We start from the raw sequence: 19,244 nt of genomic DNA on the forward strand, positions 1-19,244 counted from the left end.
TCACCGTAAGTGGTTGCCGTGGATACCGTGCCCTCGCTGCTTGTCTGGATGGCGTCCAGCACTAGATCACTAAACACACTTGCGCCTGGGTTCTAGTGACTCCTCACACCTCCGAGTTTCAGGCCCACGCTCCCGTCTCCCTCTGACCTTTGCCCACAGATGCTGCACTAGTCTGCCAGACTTGTAGACTCCGAACTGGACTTGTCCCAGGCCCAAAGCCGTACAGTGGCCTGTGCCCCTCCCTCTGCGTCAGCACACTGCCTCTGCCTGGCGCACAACACCTGTCACCTGGCGCAGCTTTCCAGCCCTTCCCACCTGCTCCTTGCTTTCTGATCAGGCGGCCCCAGCGGGTCCTGACGCAGTTTGACCTCCACACTTCCGTTCCCTCCACCTGGAAATTCCTGCCTTCCTACCGCTGCTCAGCCTGGCAAACGCCTCCTTAGCTAATTGTCCCCACAGGTCTGAGGACTCTGGGTGCTGACACCTGGCTTTGCATCCCCAGCACCCAGAGCAGGCCTTTGCATAGAGCAGCTGCTCTGTGTTTGTCTGTCCTGTGTTGGGCCCTGGGAGGGGCAAAGACAGAGCTCCAGTAATAAAGAGACCTGGGAGCCCTACCACGTCACCTGAGCCGCTTCATAGCAGGTCCACCTGGCCCGGAGCAGGATGACATCCCATGTGGAGGCACTGAGTGGGGCCCTGTTCTAAACACTTCCTTCAGAAATCCTTGTGGTGGGGCCGGGGATTTAGCTCTGTGGTGCCGCTCCCTGCCTCAGTAGCACAAAGTGCCAAGTTCGAGCCCCGGCACCGAACAAAAAAACCCAAAACAATCCTTGTGGTGAAATGTTATAAAAATTAAAAAGGAATAAAAAGATGGGCTCGACTTTCTGTAAAGAAGAAAACCCTACCTAATCCTTCATAACCCTATAGCTGAGATAACCTTTTCAGGTACTTTTAAGAAGTAATGCAGCTCAAGACATGCCCTTAAATGCCCAGTTCACAGCACCAGGCAGCAAGTGTTGAGGCATAGTCCCATTTGAGGTAAATGGGGATTGTGTTTCTTTTTTGGAGACAAGATCTCACTTTGTAGAGTTCAGGCTGGGCTTGGATTCACTAGGTAGCCCAGATCGACCTCAAATGTGCAGCGATCCTCCTGCCCCAGCCTCCTGAGTGCTAGGATCACAGGGTGCACCACCCCACCCAGCCTTGGCGATTGTCTCAGCTGCACTAGAGAGGGGACAGTGACAGAGCTGGGCAGTGGGTTAAATCAAGAGAGGGAAGTCAAGGACAGCGGCATGCTGGGTGGCTCACACCCTGATTTGGCATAGCAAGCAGAAGGACATAAAGTGGGAGAAGGGACAGCACTTGGAGGCAGGACAGGAAGGCCCTGAGTGTGGCAGCTTCTGTGCCTGGGAGCCAGCGAGGTGCTCTTTGAGAAAAGCTGCTTTGCTCATGTTAGAGAAGACTGAGAGCAGGCCATGGGGGCCATGAGAAGCTGGAAGGGTGGCAACAAAGAGGGAAAGGGGCTAAAGGGTGAGAATGGGCTGTGAGCCCAGGGGCTCCTGCGTGCATCTCAAAAACGAAACGTTAAAAATGCTGTTATGCTATTTTCAAACTTGTAAAAGTACAAAGAACCATCAAGACAGTTGTGGCAGGACAGCAGTAGGTGCTGAGGGGCCTGCAGGGCGGGAGCAGCAGGGACACGGGAGTTGGGTGGGGACCAGGGAAAGACAGGCCAGCAAGGCAAGGCCCTGGGCGCACTTCGGGATGGAAGAGCAGCATGGCCCGGGTCTGCACTCATCCCGCCCGGCCCTCCCCCTGACCGGGGTATGAGCTGGGTGGGTGGTGGCCTTCCATGACCCTCCACCGGCTCCCGTCTCCTGTCTCCTCCGGGACGCAGGTCACAGACAACTGGCAGCAGCTCCTGCAATGCCCAGCGCTGACAAGTACAGAGTGAGTTTTGGATTGGTGGCTTGCGAGCACCAAGAACACGCTCAGTGGTCACAGTCGTCCTTCCTAGGTGGCTGGTCCCAGAGCAAAGGACGGCAGTGGGGTCTTGGACAAACAGTCCCCTGGCTCAGGCCACCAGGCACACTGCAGCAGAATGCTTGCTCCCTGGAGTGTGTGCTGGGCTTCGGGGCTCTCCTCCAGGCACCCCGAGAATACCACGCAACCAGAGGGAGAGAAACAGCTCAGAAGGGACAACAGCGGAGGCTTTGAGGCACTGCCTCTCTGCACAAGCCTGACTCTCAGAAACCCCTTTCTGCTCTTCCCCGAAGCAAAAGAAGCTGATGTGTCAGGAATGCCAAGCTCATCTCCAGAGGCTGGGGCCCCTGCCGGAGTCCAGGTGGCCAAATCCCAGGGGATGAGAATTATCATGCATCTCATTTGCATTACGGTTTTTCATTTCCCAGAGTGCTTTCCTTCTTTTCATTTCATTTCATCCTCACTACAGCCCCATGCGATCTGCAGGGAAGGCAGCACGCCTTTCCCCTTCCTTTACATGTGCAGTGCTGAACCAAGGCGCTAAATGCATTGTTAAATGACTGTAGAGGGACACTGAGGCCCAGAAAGGTCAGATCAGTTGTCCTAGGGGCCAGGGGCAGAGCTCCATCACTTGGACAATACTGTCTTCTGGAAACCATCCATAATAACTCCGATGGCAATGCTGTTGCTGGTGGAGACGATGGTTTATACCGGATTCACATTTTATGAATGGACAATAGATTTAAAAAGTCAAAACAGGGATCAAGCACCAGCCAAGGTCAGAAGTTCCAATTTTTCCAAGACCAGAGATGAACCAGCATGTTTCCAGCAGCGCATGAGTGGTGGGCTGAATAGTGGCCCCCAAAAAACACAGGTCTTCATCTTCATTTTCAGAATTTACACATGTGAGTTTGCTTGGATAAAGGGCCTTCGCGGGTATTGTAGATCTTGAGAGCTTTGTGGATTGCCCTGGTGGGTGCTAAATCCAATCACAAGTGTCCTTGTAAGAAAGAAGGAAGCAGAGAGGGAGACTGTACAGGCCGAAGCGGAGGAGGCCGTGTGACCAGAGGCAGAGGCAGGAGCTACGCAGCCACGAGCCAAGGAACAAAGCAGCCACCAGACACAGGAAGAAGCAAGGAATTCCGGACTTCCTCTCTCATAGCCAGAAAGGGCACACCCTGCCAGATCTCTGACTTTATAATGCCAGAAGTGTAAAATAATAAACTTGTATTGTTTTAAATTGCCAAAGTGGAGCTAGCTTGTTATAGCAGCAGCAGGATTCTAATACAGTGAAAATTATGATATGCTGCAGGGTGCACTTTCATTCACGCCTGCCCCCCCACATACACACACACACACTCACTCACACACGTGGACACCCCCACACCTCTTGGATGGGGGAGGAGCTGGCCTCTAGGCCTTGCCCAAGGTCACAAGGTGAGTAAGTATAAAGCAGGACCACAGCCCGGTGTCCTTAACACAACTCAGCTCTAGAAGGCTGGGTGGGCCCCTGGGAGCTGCGTCCCCACTCCCCAGTCCCCACTTATTCTCTGCATAGACTCTGCTTCTTGGGATCTGCAGGTATTTTCATCTGATATCCTCCGTCAAATAAAGACTGAAAGTCTGGGGATTTGGCTCAGTGGCACTGAGTTCAATCCCTGCTACCCAAAAACAAAATACAAAATAAATAAGTAAAAATAAAATACAGATTGAAAAGAAATCTGTGCCTTCATTCAAACAGAATCTACTTTTAAAAAATAGTTGGTGGAGGCAGGGTGGACAGCAACTTCTGAGGGCGGGGAATAGTCTGCTCTTTTCTGTCCGTACTATTGTGGTTGCCTCCTTTTTAGCTCTGCTGAGGCCATGTCTGAGACTGGGGGAGCCCAGGAAGCTCTGGGAGCTCCTTTTGTTCTCAGGATTACACACCTTTGGAAGCCAAACCTAAATCTCTCTTGGTCCTCAGTTTATTCATCTGCAAAATGGAATCATTTTATTGGTTTCTTCCCAGGGCTGTCCTAAAGAATAAATCCAATGAGACAGGTGTGCAGTACATTCAGCAAGATGTCTGGGACATATGGAGCTCTCCATGACGACAGTGACTGGTGGTGGTCATGGTGATGACGGTGGTGGTGATGATGGTGGTGCTGAAGGTACAGAAACGCAAGATCATGGTGGGTGGGACTCCGAGGAGGCTGGGGGCGCCTAGGGCTTCAGTAAGGAGGAGTCCACCATCTCTGAGCCTCCGAGGTGGAGCAGAATTGCTATGATCGCCAGGTGGCGGCATTCACAACGTCCAGGGCTCCAGGACCTGGCCAGCTGCCCCCTGGAGCGCAGTTTTCCTCTGCTGTCCTGAGAGCTCCTTGGGGCACTTCCACCCCTGGGCACTGCCTGTGGCAACACCAGGTTTCCTTTTCCTTTCCTTTTCTGGAGCAAAGAGCCAGCTCCAGCCTGTAGGTTAAATCCAAAGTAGTTGCCTGTGTGATGGTAAATGTGCAAATATCCCCTTGGATTCGCAGTCAGGCAGCAGATTCCTGGGTGTTGCTAAAAATACAATCACATGACTCGCAACCTCTGACTTCCATGAGGAAAGCACACAGCACAGCCTTTCTGCTCCTCGGAGCCGGGCCAGGGTGCCAACGCTGCCCAGAGCCTAGGATGAGCCTGTGCCCAGCTAGCTGGAAGGGGTCAGAAAGAACTGGCCCCAGCTTCAACTGCTGGCTGGTCACAGTGGCCAAGAAACCTTTCACATCACTTCTTCAAGGGCTTCTCTGCTTTGCTTTTGGGGTCATTATTACGTTCAATGTCAAGATCTCAGGGTTCTTTTTGTTTGCTTGTTTGATTTTGGCTTTTTGTGGTACTAGGCATTGAACTCTCTGTTCTGAGCTACATCCCCAGGTATGGATGGGAACAGGCTGGCTCCATTGGTGTCTTTGTGGATGGACGAGGGTCAGCATTATCACTGGGTTCGCTCTCCCCAATTCAGAGACTGTCTGGCCGGGCAGGACCTTATTCTGCTGTCCAGATGTGGGACCCACGCCCACTCTGTCTCCATCCCACATGTGGCCTCCAGCCCTCTCCCTCCTGGATGCCTCAGCCCTGAGTCTAGTACAGTGGCTGAGGACCAGCATTGTGATTCTCCCACACCCGAGCAGCTGGAGAAGGGAAAGCCCTGCAGGGAAGGGAATGTTCTTGGCAGCCAGGCCTTGTGATGAAGTGGCCCTGGGCCCTGGTGTGTGTGTGTGTGTGTGTGTGTGTGTGTGTGTGTGTGTGTTACTGAGAACTGGACCCAAGGCTTTCATACTGAGGTACTTACCTTCCTTTTTATTTTTTATTTTGAAACAGGGTCCCTAAGTCCCTTGCAGTTCTCCCACCTCAGCCTCCCAGAGTGCTTAGACTTGCAAGTGTACACCGCCACTTCTGGTGGCTCTGATGACTCACTTTATTCCAGGGCAGGTAAGGAGAATCTGCCCCGGCAGCCTGGGAGGAGACACAAGACCGTGCACCAGTAACCCCACTGCTGACCAGAGCAATGGCAGGAAGACGTGGGGGAAGTGACGTCAAGGAGTGAAGTCAATTACCTCAGAAATTATGACCTCAAAGCACAACGGTTGTCATGAGTGCCTGGCACAGCTGCATCCACCCACCTCTGGGCAGCCCTGGCAGCTGACTATCCTGCAGCAAAGACCAGGGTTCTGGGTAGAGAAAAGCCTGGAGTTATTATACCTGTGAGGCAGAGAGGGCTGAATCTTGGCAGAAGGTCAGTTCTAAAGCGACTACTCCTCTTTGAACTTGGAAGTCAAATGCAGCATTCCCCCACCCCCAGTACTGAGGATTGAACCAGGGACCTTCACACTGAGCTATATTCCTGCTTTTGTTACTTTTATTGAGACGAGTCTGGCTAGATTGCCCGGGCTAGGCTGGAACTTGTGATCCTCCTGCCTCGGCCTCCCAGAGGGCAAAAGCAACATTTTAATTACAGTGTCAGAGAGTTGGGATTATATTTTCTTTTACTGCCGCCGAAACAGGTTCATCTTCTTGCACCCCTGGGATGGATTATCCCAAGCATGGCACCCAATTAGTTCATGTCTGCCTGTACCTATGTCCTTAGTTACCCTTTCCTAGACTGATGCTGGCCCTGCCATGCCTTGGCTTTGGCCAGTAAAGGAAGAAATGGAAACAGAAGAAGATAGGCTGTGAGTTTCCATTTCTGGAATTGTTTTTAAAGCAAGTAACTTTTGGTGGTGCAAATCAGGATGGTGTGTGCTTTGGTGCACCGGTGATGTTGAGAAACTGAAGCCCACGCTGGTGGGGAGACACTGGCACACTCGGCAGTGAGGATTCTGCTCGTGCATAATGTGTGATTTTCTAAATGTTCAATTTTAACAAACGATTCACATGCAAAATGGAAGCTGAGGTACAATACTGTAAGACAAATCTGAGAGTCAGAGGGACTGTTCAGGGCCAAACACACAGTACGTGGTACATAAGGTTGTTGTTTTTTTTTTTTTTAAGCACAGAGAAACCTCAGATGAAAGAATTCAAGTGCCTGGATTTCCAGCTTTTCTCTAAGCAGCGACTCTCTCTCTCTCTCTCTCTCTCTCTCTCTCTCTCTCTCTCTGTATGATATCTTTATTTAAATCTATATTTTTCTAAATACAAAAATCAACTATATAATTATTTTTTTAAAATTTAGAAAAAGATAAAGAATGAAAAGCTTTGTTGTGTTTTGTTTTTGTACCAGGGATCGAGCTCGGGTCCTTGCACTTGCAAGGCAGGCGGGGGCACCACTGAGTTAAATCCCTGGCCCTAAAATGTTTTAACTCTGCATGACCCCACAACTGAGAAAGCAGTGGGTCCTCCATGGTCACAAGTTCTGTATTCTCAGGTGCCACCAGCCTCAGATCCAAAATATTTGAAGAGAGCCGGGGATTTAGATCAGTGGTTCCACCACCTGTTTCGCAAGCACAAAGTCCTGAGTTCAATCCCCTGTACCAAACAAAATATTTGAGGGAAAAAAATTGTGTCTATACTGAACACTGGTGACTTTTCCTGAATAGTCCATATAACAAAACTTTCCATTACATTTACATTATGCTATAGATAATGTCAAGCAATCTGGAGATGGTTTAAACTCAAGGGGCAAAATGTAAATTTTGTCATAAAGGCACAGAAACATGGGTCTGCCACATTTATTATTTAGAATACTTCTATTGATGAATCATTTTTTTAAATTTTATATAATTTTATTATATAAAAAAACAGGAAAAGGTATCAAAAAGTTAAGTATTGAATTTTAAATATTGATTAAGTGTTCACAAAAAAAGCATCAAAACTTTCAACATCGACCATTTTTTGGTGTACAAAGTCTAAAAAATAATGACAGAAATAAATTCCTCTGTGAACTACAATGAAAATACTGAGAGCCCTCTATTAAAAAAATAATCTTTACTTCAATTATCACACCTAAGGCAGTCTTCACACATGACAATAGAACATTCCATACACGTGTATCGCTTACACTGACAGCACATGTGTCTTGCTTCCCTTTGTAAGACAAACTTGACATCTCACTGGTCTCGCTGCTTTGTGAGCAGGTTCTTATTATGTATGCAATGTGTAGTTACAGGAACATAAAATATCTACAAAATAAGGTACAAAACTCTTAATATGCATAGTGCATTTAGAATAAACATCAACATTTTCACATCAGTTGTGTACTTGCTTACAAAACCTAAAAGATAGTATCGAGATAATTCATATATGAACTACAATGAAAATACCAATAGAACTGCAACAAAAATAATCTTTGCTCCAACTGTCACACCCAAGGCAGTCTTCACACAAGACAATAGTTTTACCAGTTTCCGATGGATGTTATACTTGCTAACAGAGCACAAGTTGACCTACATAGGAACTGTATGCAGAGATAAAGCATGTTCCATGCGCACATCTCAAATGCACTGACAGCATAAGTGCTTAGCTTTCCTATGTGGCAGGCCATACTTGTCACCTCTTTTCTCTTCCTGTTTTGTGAGGAGCTTCCTACTATGCTACAAAATGAGCACTTATCAGGGAAATAAAATATCAAATGTGTAATGAGTGCTTAAAATAGACATCAACATTTTCACACGAGCTGTGTACTTGCTTATAAACCTAAAAGATAACATTAGAAATAAAAACCTATGTGAACTACAATGTAAAAATCTACCACAGAAATAAACTTTGCTTCAATCTGTCACACCTAAGGGAGTCTTCACATAAAAAGTGTATGCTCCTTACACAAATATCTCTTACACTGATAGCATGTATGTTTTGTTTCCCTGTCCATTTTTTTTTTTTTTTTTTTTTTTTTTTGGTACTGGGATTGAACTCAGGCCCTTGTGCTTGTGAAGCAGTCAGCGGAACCACTGAGCCAAATCCCCAGCTCCTGTCCTTTCTTGTAGAGCACAGTTGACATCTTTTGGGTTTTCCTGTTGTTGTAGTAGGTCTTTGTGATGCTGCACCTGTCAGCTCACCAGGGTGTCCACAATTTTTTTTAATGTATTTTGCTGGACAAAACCATTTTGTTTTTCCTCTGCTATAAATGATCTCTTATGAGTTCCAGTACCAATCTTCTAAGAAAATTTCCCTGCAGTTTTTGGCCTTGTTATTTTCTTTGTAAACAATCAAATTATTTATGCCACACATGTTTAGGATTGAGTAAAACACAACCATGAACCAATGCATTGTGTTTCAAGTGACATCATAGTTGCTGCATAATTCATCAACAACACCTACTCCACCCCTGGTTTTGTTGAGGAAAGTTTTTATTTTGTCCAGGTTTCCCTTTCAATATTTCCACCATGATGCAATGTTGACATCAGCAGTGCCAGTTTGTTTTTCTTTGCCCTATACGAGGCCAATGTAAATCTTTCTGAAATCCAAAGATTGTAATACACAATTCTCTGTTTTGAAATTGCAACACTTCATTTGCAATTTCTGCTTTATTCCTGCATACAGTTCCTATGTCGGTCAACTTGTGATGTTAGCAAGTATAACATCAATTGGAAACTGGTAAAACTATTGTTGAATGTCACACTTGAATTTGTTTGGGAGATGGGATCAACAAGTCTATTCACAAAAATCATTCAGTTTATTACTACACAAATAAGAACATGGTGGCTAAATTCCAGGATAAATTTCTAAATTGAAAGCATAATAAGTTCACATCTACAAGGGAATATGCCATATTTTGACCCATTGCTTTTCCATAAGTCTTTTACATTCCTGCAATTACTATGAGAAATCTCTAAGTACAGCAGAGCTATGGATGCTTTCAGTTCAGCGAGTAAAGAGTCAATAATAAATACATTTTTGAATACAGCTATTGGTGCATACAGAACATTTAACTTGTATTTCAATCTTTGTGTATTTCACATCTTGTAGCATTTCATCTGTTACAGTTTCCAACACTGGATGGCAACACTGGCATCGCTCTGGCCAATAGGTTTCACCCCTGCCAAGACGCTCACTATGTATTTGGACCTAGTTCTAACAATGGATCATTCCATTTGGTTGTGAGGCCATTTTGTAGCATTTCAACTGGTCAAATATGCACCCGCCTTGCTATTTTTTTCATTATCTGAATCAAAGAGGTCTGCATTCCCTGTGTCTGTCTCAGTTGATTCTTGCTCCATTTGCCGGTCAAGGGAACTTTGGCTCACATGGCCAAAGTGATTAGCATCTTCATCATCCATGCATGAAAAAAACCTGCTGATTCACTTTTGACCTCCTCAAAAACTTGCAAATCTGGTTTTTCATATGTCTTTGTACTGAGCTGGGCTACTTCTACCAGAAGAAACAAAAGAAAACTTTTTTTTTAAACAAATCTTAAATGCAGGAGAAATGTAGCAAAGAGCGTTTCATGGGTAAAACTCACCTGTTGCTGCTTTGGAGCTCCTGTACACACCTTGCCATCTGCCAAGTGGGTGAATGCACAGATGGGTTTTTGCTTTCCCCAGGTGCAGCTACTGTGAGGCACACCCACATTCCATTATGATAAAATACATGTTTTCATAACAGAAGAGTGGTGTGGGTGTATTTCACCCCCTGTGATGCTCAGGTTGAAAATACAAAAATCTTGTTAGACAGTTCATTATATGGGCAAAAATCCCAGTCTGACACTTTTGCACGCATGCACACATCTTGCCCTTCATCTACTGTTCTGCCTAGGCACAGCTACTGAGACGCATAGCGGGCTACTTTTATGCAAATGATCGTCAGGCTTGATTTTTTTTTAATCAAAATATGCTTCTCATAACATCACAGAAGAGCAGAAAATAAACAATGGAAGGGAGACAGCACAGGTTTGTTCCCATTCGTGAAAGGAGCGCCAGGCAGATCGGTGACATCTAGAGCACGACTCAGCCTTGCTCCTCCAGTGTTGGTGATATCTGGTGCGGGCAGCTCGGGAAGGGGCAAACACCATGCCTTTCGAGTCTCACTAGAAAGCACATCACAGGGCCCGCTGCCTTGCAGGGAGGAAGAAGATGCTCAGGACCAGTGACCAGCAGGTAGTGAATCCACTGGTGAAGGGCAGCACCCCAAAACCAAGGTCTTGACTTCATCCACCTATGGACCAGGTCTTTGCTTTTTGTTCACAGCCAAACACTTTGTCACCCAGTCCCCAGCAGATATCCCTCTACTCTACCCCTGCTCTCTGGGAGCAGAAGCCGTCCTCTCAGGAAGTCACTGGCCTTCCTTGGTTGAATTTTATCAAGGTTATCAACAGGGTTTTAAATGTGGGTAGGACAATGATGACTTTGGCTTGGAACATGTTGGTCTAATGCACCTGTGGATGGTTCCATGTACTTCCGAACTTGAGAAAAGGCAGGCACTAAAGTATATGCGGCAGGAGTTCAGAAAGGGGAGCTCCTTCTGAGACACAGATGCGGGGACTGTTCTGATCCCATGCCTTGCGATATACCAAAGCAGCCCAAACCGAGGAGTACAAAACAGCTTTTTTGTTGTGTATCTCCATAGGCCATGAATCCGATGGATCGCCGTGTAGGAAGGAGGCTTGTGTCTGCCCTGAGTATCTGGGACCACAGCTGCAAGACTCAGAGGCCTGGAAGAAGTGTTGTGGTGAGAGTTGGTAGGCATGAGTCCCCATCCCACGCTGACTCAAGGAATGGTGTGGCCTCTGCTCCTGGAGCTTCAGGAAGGAAGGGAGGGCTGAGCCCGGCTGCTATTAAAGCTCATGGCCTGCTGCCCCCACCTCACTCCATACCCACTAGGGCTGGCCACGGAGTTCAGGGAAGGGGCTGGGGGGCCTTGGCACACACCCATTACCACAGAGACAGCCGTGCTTTGCGCTCACATACATATGCACACACATGCTCTCATATGCTGACACACACATGCATACACTCACACATATTTCCACCCCAGTCTCACGCGCTGACAGAGGTGTGCATGCATACCTTCACAGGCACATGCACACACACACGTACACATACATTCATACACAAAGACACACGCTCCTGCATTCACACGCAAACACAGGCTCTACCTAACACTCCTACACTGACATGCACACTCATCTACATTTATACACCCACGCAACGCAGCCTCTCACCCAGTAGATTCTGGCGCTTTTCCTGTTCCAAGGACCCAGCCATGAGAAGCAGGGGCTTTATCCTTCTCCATCCCTCCACTGTGATTCCAGACAAGGATAGAGAAGAGGGTGCCGTGGCAGCTCACAGGAAGTGGCAGCAGCAAACCCACTCTGCCCCCCACCACGTGCAACCTGGGGTTCCAGGCTAGGAAAGGAAGGTTAAGGGAAGGCCACCTCCTCTCCCTGCCTCCTGATGGTAAAAACAGCTCCTGCGCTGAAGAGTGTTTGGACCTCTTTGTGGTCCCAGTCACGTCCTCAGTGCCAGCCTCAGTGGCCATCTAGGAAGTGGGCTGTGAGTAGCAGAGCCTTCCCAGTCCATTTTTGGAGAATCCTGTGGCAGTGGCTACAAGAGCACTGGGTGAATCATGAATGCATGCCCTGCCTGGATAATGCTGTTATTAACACCCACACTTTCTGTTCACACGAGGCAAAGGGACAAGCTCTGGGAAAGGCGAGCATGCACTCAGGAGCTCTTCCAGGGCAGTGGCACGGAAATGTTCCCAAGGCCTGGGGAACCAGGCAGAGAACAGCGAGAGGACCAGGCAGGGCAGTGTACAGAGGATGCAGGACTCCGGGCAGCACCACCATCTCTACCGGCCCCACTCAGGGCCCTGCGGCACCCAGCAGAGCCAGAGCCTCCCTCTACCTCCAGTGGTTTCCAGGAAAGGCTCTGTTGCCATGGGAACACTCAACCAATTATTCTCCTTTGCAGAAAATCACTTACCAGCCAACTTGGCTGAAACACATTCTTCTCAAGAGCGAACGCTACCGCATGGTGTTCGGCCTCACCACAGCCACATCTGTGAGTGGAGAAGCAGAAGGATGGCCTGCGTCACAAGAGAGGTGGCAGAGTGTGTGGACGTGGCAGGAGAGGGGCAGGCCCCTTAGCAAACCAACGATGGACTTGCAGGGGTTTGCAAGTCCACGGACAAGTAGGAGCCTCCTAAAGATGGCAGAGGGGGTCAGGACCAAGTTCATCCAGTTCCACCTGACCAGCATCTCTGACAGCCAGTCTCGGCTGGACACTGGGAATGCAGACAAGCTTCTAGTAGCTTCCATGGGAACTTGGAGTCCAAAGAGCAGTAGGTGAGCAGATCTGTATCGGCCAGTGACAAGGACAATGGCACCACATGTTCAGATCCATTAGAAGTAGCCCAAGAGAGGAAAGAATGCAGGAAGATAATCGGAGGCAGGGTTTTGATGTGTGAATAAGAGCTTGCCAAGCAGACAAGGGTGAGGGCGGGAGCTCTGGGCAGAGGAAACATGAGTAAGGAGTGGAGTCATGGAACTGTGAAGCACATTGTGAGGACAACAGGTTGCTGAGTGCTGGCAACAGCCAGGGGCAGGATCGTGGGGTTGGAAGTCAAGCACACCCTTCGGGTCTGGCTTTGGGCCTGTGTATCACCAGACTGGCAGGTAGCCAGAGCGGGCAGGATGGAGAGCAGGAAGGAGGCCAGAGATCAGCCAGGAGGCTGGGGCCCCGCCCAGGCAGGAAGTGAGGGAGCTGAACCAGAGCTGGCATCAGGCAGAAACAACGGAGTGCGGGTGAGGACTGCCTCGGGCCTGGCCGGGAGAGGGGTGAGGCTCCCCCATCTCTGTCTAAGAGATGGGGTCTGGAGGCCGCTTCACCCAGGATGAGGAGCAGAGGAGGAGGGCAGGACAAGGTCGGGCTGGCTCCTGCTGAGGGGACAGGACACATCTAGCATCCAGGAGGCACGCTGTGAGCCAGACTGCTAGAGTGCAATTCCTGTGCAGATGAATCTTAGCTGTGTGGCCTTAGCCAAGTGACTGAACCTCAGCTTCCTCTCTTTTTTATGGTACTGGGGATTAAACTCAGCATCTTTGCACTGAGTTACATCTCCAGTCTTTTTTCATTGTTTAATTTTGAAACAACATCTTACTGAGATGCTAAGTTGCCCAGGCTAGGCTAGAACTTGTGATCCCCTCAGCCTCCCAGAGTGCTGGGATTACAGTTGTGCATCACCATGCTAGCATCAGTTTCCTCTTTTGCAAAATAAAATCCACCTCACCAGGTCTATATTAGTCAGCTTTACTATGACTGGGACAAAATATCTGACACCCACAATTTGAAAGAGATTTAATTTGGCTAACGATTTCGGAGGGTTCGGTCCATGGTCTACTGACTCCAAGGCAGGGACACCATGGAAGGATGTGGCAGAGCAAAGCTGCTTATGTCCTGGCAGCCAAAGATACAGGACACAGAGGAAAAGCACCCAAAAGAAAAGGGTCAGGGACCACAGAGAGTCCCAACAGGCACACCTCAATGACCCATCCAGCCAGACTCAGAAGTGTGCTTTACCAATCCCCTAGGCAGCTCTCAAGCCTGCCAAGTTCACAGGCAAAATTGCTGATGTGAGAGCTTAGGGCCCAGAGTCCAGGCCTGGGTCATCCTGAAGCCACCACTGACGATGAGCCCTGGTTGCCTCAGAAAAATGTGTTGTGTCCAGAGCCCACTGTGCCGGGCCGAGGGACCACACGGCACCCTCCAGAGTGAAGACCACCTTGCCAGGCTGTCCCCATTGCACGGCCCACCCAGCTGTGCCAGGCAGAGCACAGTTAAAATGCATTTTCATACAAGAAACCAAAGTTATAAATGCAGCCTTGTGGAACACAGCAAGCTGGCTGGAGAACAGCAGTGCCTCTAGGGCCCCTGGCCCCCTACCCCCACGTGCATAACCCCCTCCAGGAACATCAGGGGAGGGAGCTCGAGGGCTCACCTGGCCCCCACCTTGGGAGGGGCACTTCAATCTCACCCTACTGATTTCTCCTTTAAGAACTGCGGGACAGTTGGGCCTGGCCAGGAAATCTTTCCTCCACCACACCTGGGCAAACTCACCTGCCCCTGCTCCCCAGTGGTCTCCTGTCCCTGGCTGCTCTTGGTATCCACGGGGATGTCAGGAAGTCAGGGACCATGCAGGAGCTCTCCTGGGCCAGGAAGAAGAAACAAGATGGTTTGCTCTCCCACTAACTCCCAGCGCTCATCCTTGCACACGGCCAGCCGCCTGTGCACATCCTTCACACCAGCCTCAGTGAACCCTTGCACAGACCCAGGGAGCACAGGGTTATTTTACAGAAGTGGAAACTGAGGCTTGGAGAAGTTCAGTACCTGGCCTGCGGCCACCCAGCTGAAAATCAGTGCCCAGGGATTTGAACATAACGGTGCCTGCCTCACTCCTGAGCACTCGTGGGTCTCTAAGTGTCCTCATGGGCGCCCCCTATGCAGAGCCCACCGCGGTGAGCTTTCCTAGTCTTGGGACCCCACCATAGTCTCCTGGCTTGTGGTGCTGGGGCCTTAGTCCTGGTGTAGGTGTGCTACCCCCTGGCTGCCAGTTTGATGTGTCTCCTTAGGGACAGAGGCCAGCTTTCCCGGCCTTCCCGCCCTGTTGACGATGCACTGGCAGTCTTTGCCAGCCAAGCCCTGGCACCTAGGATGGGATGGTTGGGTGTCCCTTCTGCCTTGCTGTGCTTTGGAGAAGTCTGGGGAAATGACTTCCCTTGACAGAGCAGACCCTCCGCCAGAGGTGGCTTTCTGTCACCAGCACAGCAGTGAGTAAAGTGACTGCATGGAGAACTTTCCGCCAAGGCTCAGAGCCCCTCAGAGGTGCCAGCCCAGCTCGTGCTCCTTGCGTTTGTGCCAGGCACCTAGGTGAAGCCAGTGTGTGCATGAATGAACGAACGAAAGTGTGGACTCACCTTTTTAAATGCCATCTCTAAGGCATTTAAGTGCTCTCTGGTGGTCAGTGTTCATCTGCAAGGGTACAGGGCACCTGGAAAGGGTCTGGCAGGCAGACCTGTGGCCAAAACCGAGCAGGGCTGTCCCAGCCATTGGAGAGCAAAGAGGAGTAACCCAGCATGGAGGGCTCAGCCAGGTGTGTAGGAGCCAGGAAGCACGTCTGCAAGTGGGTCGGATCAGCCAGGCTGGCAGGGAAGGACAGAGCCAAGCCTGGGTGGGTGTAAGCATAAAGGCTACAAAGGAGGGGGCTGGGGTCACTTCTCCAGGGTCAGTGGTCAGTGCCTGGGGAACATCTGAATAGAGTTCCATAGAGCAGCCCCCCTCTCCAGCCCACTGCGTCAGTACCAAAGGACCAATAATCCAGGGATTCCTAAATCCACAGGACATCTGGGATGGTCCCCACCTGAATCCCATTCCTCTCAGGGCCATGCTCCTAACTCAGGACTTTTCAAGGTTAGCATCTGCGGGGGGAGGCCTCTTGGTTTTCTGGCTGCCACATACCCAGAGCCCCAGAGAATCCTCCCCCGTGCCAACCCCAGTTCTCCAGGCCATGTCATGGTCACCTCAGGGAGCGTCCTGGAGGGGTAAAATCATGAGCTCCATAGACCTGGGGATGAAAGCCAGCCGGTGCAGCTGTGTGGGCTTGCATAACTCTACCTCCAGGACTGAGTAGGAGACATCCCCTCCCCCAGAACTGCTGGGGAGAAGAGCCAGGAGTGCCACACAGACAGTGCCTAGGCCCCTGGTGCTGTGGGGGGAGAGACCGACCACACCATTTCCACCCCCGTCTGGAGCATTCGCCTTGAAGGATCTCTGTGCTGTTGCCTGACACACAGTGGAGTCCAAAGACTAGGTTGGAACAACAAACAGTGGAAAATTCACTTCCTGCAAGCGGAGCTGATTCTGACAGCCGGACAGTCCTGGATGGAGTGGCCTGGACATACGTGCAGACAGTGCCCCGCCCCCAGCTGCTGCCCTTCTGCCCCACCTGTCACCTAGGCCGTTTCCCAGGGGCTCCACTGCAGAGCACCTGTCCCGTCTTGATAGTCACAGCCACAGCCCATTGAGGAGCTGGTGCAAAGAGCAGCTTGGAGCAGAGGAAGAGATCAGAGCCCCTACTACCATGAAGGAAAATAAGAGAAATTAATTAATAATGCAAATAAGACACCAATCACTCACAAGGCCCCTGTGCGGCTGCTCAGAGGCAGAATCCCAACAAGGGCCTGGGGCCATAGCAATTTATCCTATCTAGAAAGATAAAGTCCTTCCTGTGGAAACCAAGACTCCTTTCTATTTGTTTGTGTTTGTTTGTTTGTTTTATGGCAAAGCTCTCAGCTCTGCAGAACCATTTCAACATCCCGGTGATTTAATCAAAGGGTAGGGGGTGTTCTGGTCTGCTGCAAAGCGTGTGGCATGATTTTCCGGGTATCTATTCAGTTCTAGTGAGAATGAATCTCTTCCTCTCTAAAACAATGAAAAGGTGGATAATTAGCAAGTAATGGTTAATGGGTAATTTCATAGGGGGTGAGTGGAGTTCATAATATCATTTTGAATACATTTGCATTTAACTGAACTCCCTTTTCCTCGTGCTCTTCTGTGATTCTTGTGTTGTTGTATCTGTAATTATTTTAATTGAAATCTTCCCCTCATGGACACGGAGAACAGCATCTGTGGGAGCATCGGCTTCTGGGGCCTCCCAGCTCTTAGTGGGTGTCCTCCCCAGTCCCCAGGGACCCACAGCCTCAGGGGGCTTGTGCCCTCCACCCACCTCTCTAAGTCGGCTCTGCTGACAACAGGACTGGCCTGTGTGTGTGTGTGTGTGTGTGTGTGTGTGTGTGCGCGCGCGCGCTCACATGTATGAACATAGGTGTTTCTCCATCTCCCCTTGCTGACCACCTGGCCCTTGTTGGCATGCTGAGTGGGAAAGGCAGCTCCAAGGGCCAAGAGCCCTGGACCAGAATTCCAGTCCTCAGTTGTGAATCAGAGAGTGGCCCTGGGCAAGTTTCTTTCTTGTTCCTCAGTTTTGCCACCTGCACAATGTCAAGCCTGCCCTTGGGCTCTTGAGGCCTTTCACCCCAGCCGAGCCTCGAATCCCTCTCAGGGATTCCATCCTGGTGTGGGCCGGAGTGCCCCATCTGCCACATGGAGGAATCACCCCTGTGCCCCATCCTCGAAGAGAGCCTCACTGCGCATGCCACTGCATACAAAAACACAGAGGAGGAGGCTGGCAGGCCCAGCCTCAGGGCACAAAGGAACTGCCGACTGGTCGGGGTTGACGGGGGCCACCCCCACAGTGACCTCTGGGGGGCACCCTCTTCCTAGGCAGTTCTGGGCTCCCAAACCTCACCTGCCCTAGTCCTCCCCCAGTTTCCTTGCTGAGTCTGTTCCACCCAAGGCCCAGGGCCTGGGGTTCTGTACCCCAAGCTGCTCTGGGGACCTCAGTTCTTAGAGGTTCTTTCCCTCCACAATTTGACTCTGAGATCTGCCAGATGCTGCCAACCAACACAGAGGCAAGACTTTTGACCAAGTTGTGTGAACTGCGGGGTAAGAGCAGCAGTGTAAAACACGAAGGGAAGCCAGGAAGCCCAGCAAGCGACCCAGAATGGAAGCCGAGTCTCCGGGATGTGGCCAGCAAGGAGCCATGCAGGACAGATAGTTGACATGAAGAGTTGGGTGAGACGGACCTGCTAACAGACACCTCCCTCCCTGCTGGGCCCCACAAACTCCAGCCTGCTCTCCGTAGTCCGCAGAACTGAGGCTCAGCCTGGCCAGCCCTGTGGGGGTAGCAGTGAACCCTGAGGTCTAGGCCACAGTGTGGCCATCTGCACGGCCAGCAGGGCCTCAGGACAGCAAGGATATGGGCAAGCAGTGACCCGGCTGGTCCCTGGGTGGCTGGAGCACCCTCCTCCAGAGCTCTCAGCTGCAGAACTCCTCCTGGGGGTGCTGAGCAGCTGGAGGTGGAAACTCCACCCTGATTTTTCATTGTTTTTACAGAAAAGTTAGTTTCTGCCAAAAGGGAAAGATTAAAATGGGAACAGCACCCACCCCTTGGGGATTGTTGTTCTCTTCATCAGACCTCCCTGGCCATGCCGGGCCGGCCCCTGACATTGTGCCAAAGTCCTTCCCAGTCCCAGGCTGAGGAGGCCTCAGCTTCTCCGCTCCAGAGTGGGAGGCCCCCTGGATGTCTGGATCAGAGCGAGACAGGGCAGGACCGATCTGGATGGTCTGTGAGAGGGGACAGAAGCCCAAGGCCGCCTGCTCCCCAGGTCCCTGTCGCCCCTCGGCACACCAGGCTGGGGCCAATCAGTAAGCCTGTGCAGGCCCAGCCTTGGAATGCACCCTTTTCTCAGGGACCCTTCCCCTCCCTGGAAAATCCATATCCCATGTCTGAGTGTTTCACATTCACTCTCTAGGGGCGAAAGCAGGTCTGGAGATGGCCCTTCTCCCTCCTCAGGAGGCCGGGTACCAACGCTGGAGCTCCTACCCTCCCGGGCCCAGCACAGTTCCTCCAGCTGCTAGCTGCCAGCTGCCAGCTGCCTGCCCAGACAGGCTGAATCTCTCGCTCCAGCCTCTGCTGGAGGGTATAGTTGGCACCTGACAGGATGGTGCCCTCACACACTGAGAGGACAAAGGAAAGTCATCACCTCCCAACACCTCTGGGGAAATTCAAGGAAGAGATGAGGTGGGTGAGGCCATGCGGCTCTACCTAGGTAGGGGATGGGAGGGCATGTGTGCCAGGCACCAACAGCCACAGACCGGCCCTGCAGGGCTCTCCATCTCTGGGCACAGTGAACTTCCCATGCCTGAGTTTCTTCCCCTGGGCTGTGAGTGCAGGCCCCAGAAGTAACCCCC

The 19,244-nt window shown here is 50.6% G+C and overlaps 1 long non-coding RNA gene across 1 annotated transcript; it reads right to left on the reverse strand.

The window, feature by feature from the left end:
• Nucleotides 1-9,797: 9,797 nt before the first annotated feature.
• On the reverse strand, nucleotides 9,798-14,584 carry LOC117287358. The gene is made up of 3 exons (XR_004518648.1): nucleotides 14,496-14,584; nucleotides 12,363-12,438; nucleotides 9,798-11,089 (listed from the first exon to the last, which is right to left on the reverse strand). It is a non-coding gene; the product is annotated as an uncharacterized LOC117287358 (long non-coding RNA).
• Nucleotides 14,585-19,244: the final 4,660 nt, after the last annotated feature.

The sequence above is a fragment of the Fukomys damarensis genome, unplaced genomic scaffold (assembly GCF_012274545.1).
Source record: "Fukomys damarensis isolate Sample0158 unplaced genomic scaffold, DMR_v1.0_HiC HiC_scaffold_23, whole genome shotgun sequence".
Taxonomy (NCBI): domain Eukaryota; kingdom Metazoa; phylum Chordata; class Mammalia; order Rodentia; family Bathyergidae; genus Fukomys; species Fukomys damarensis.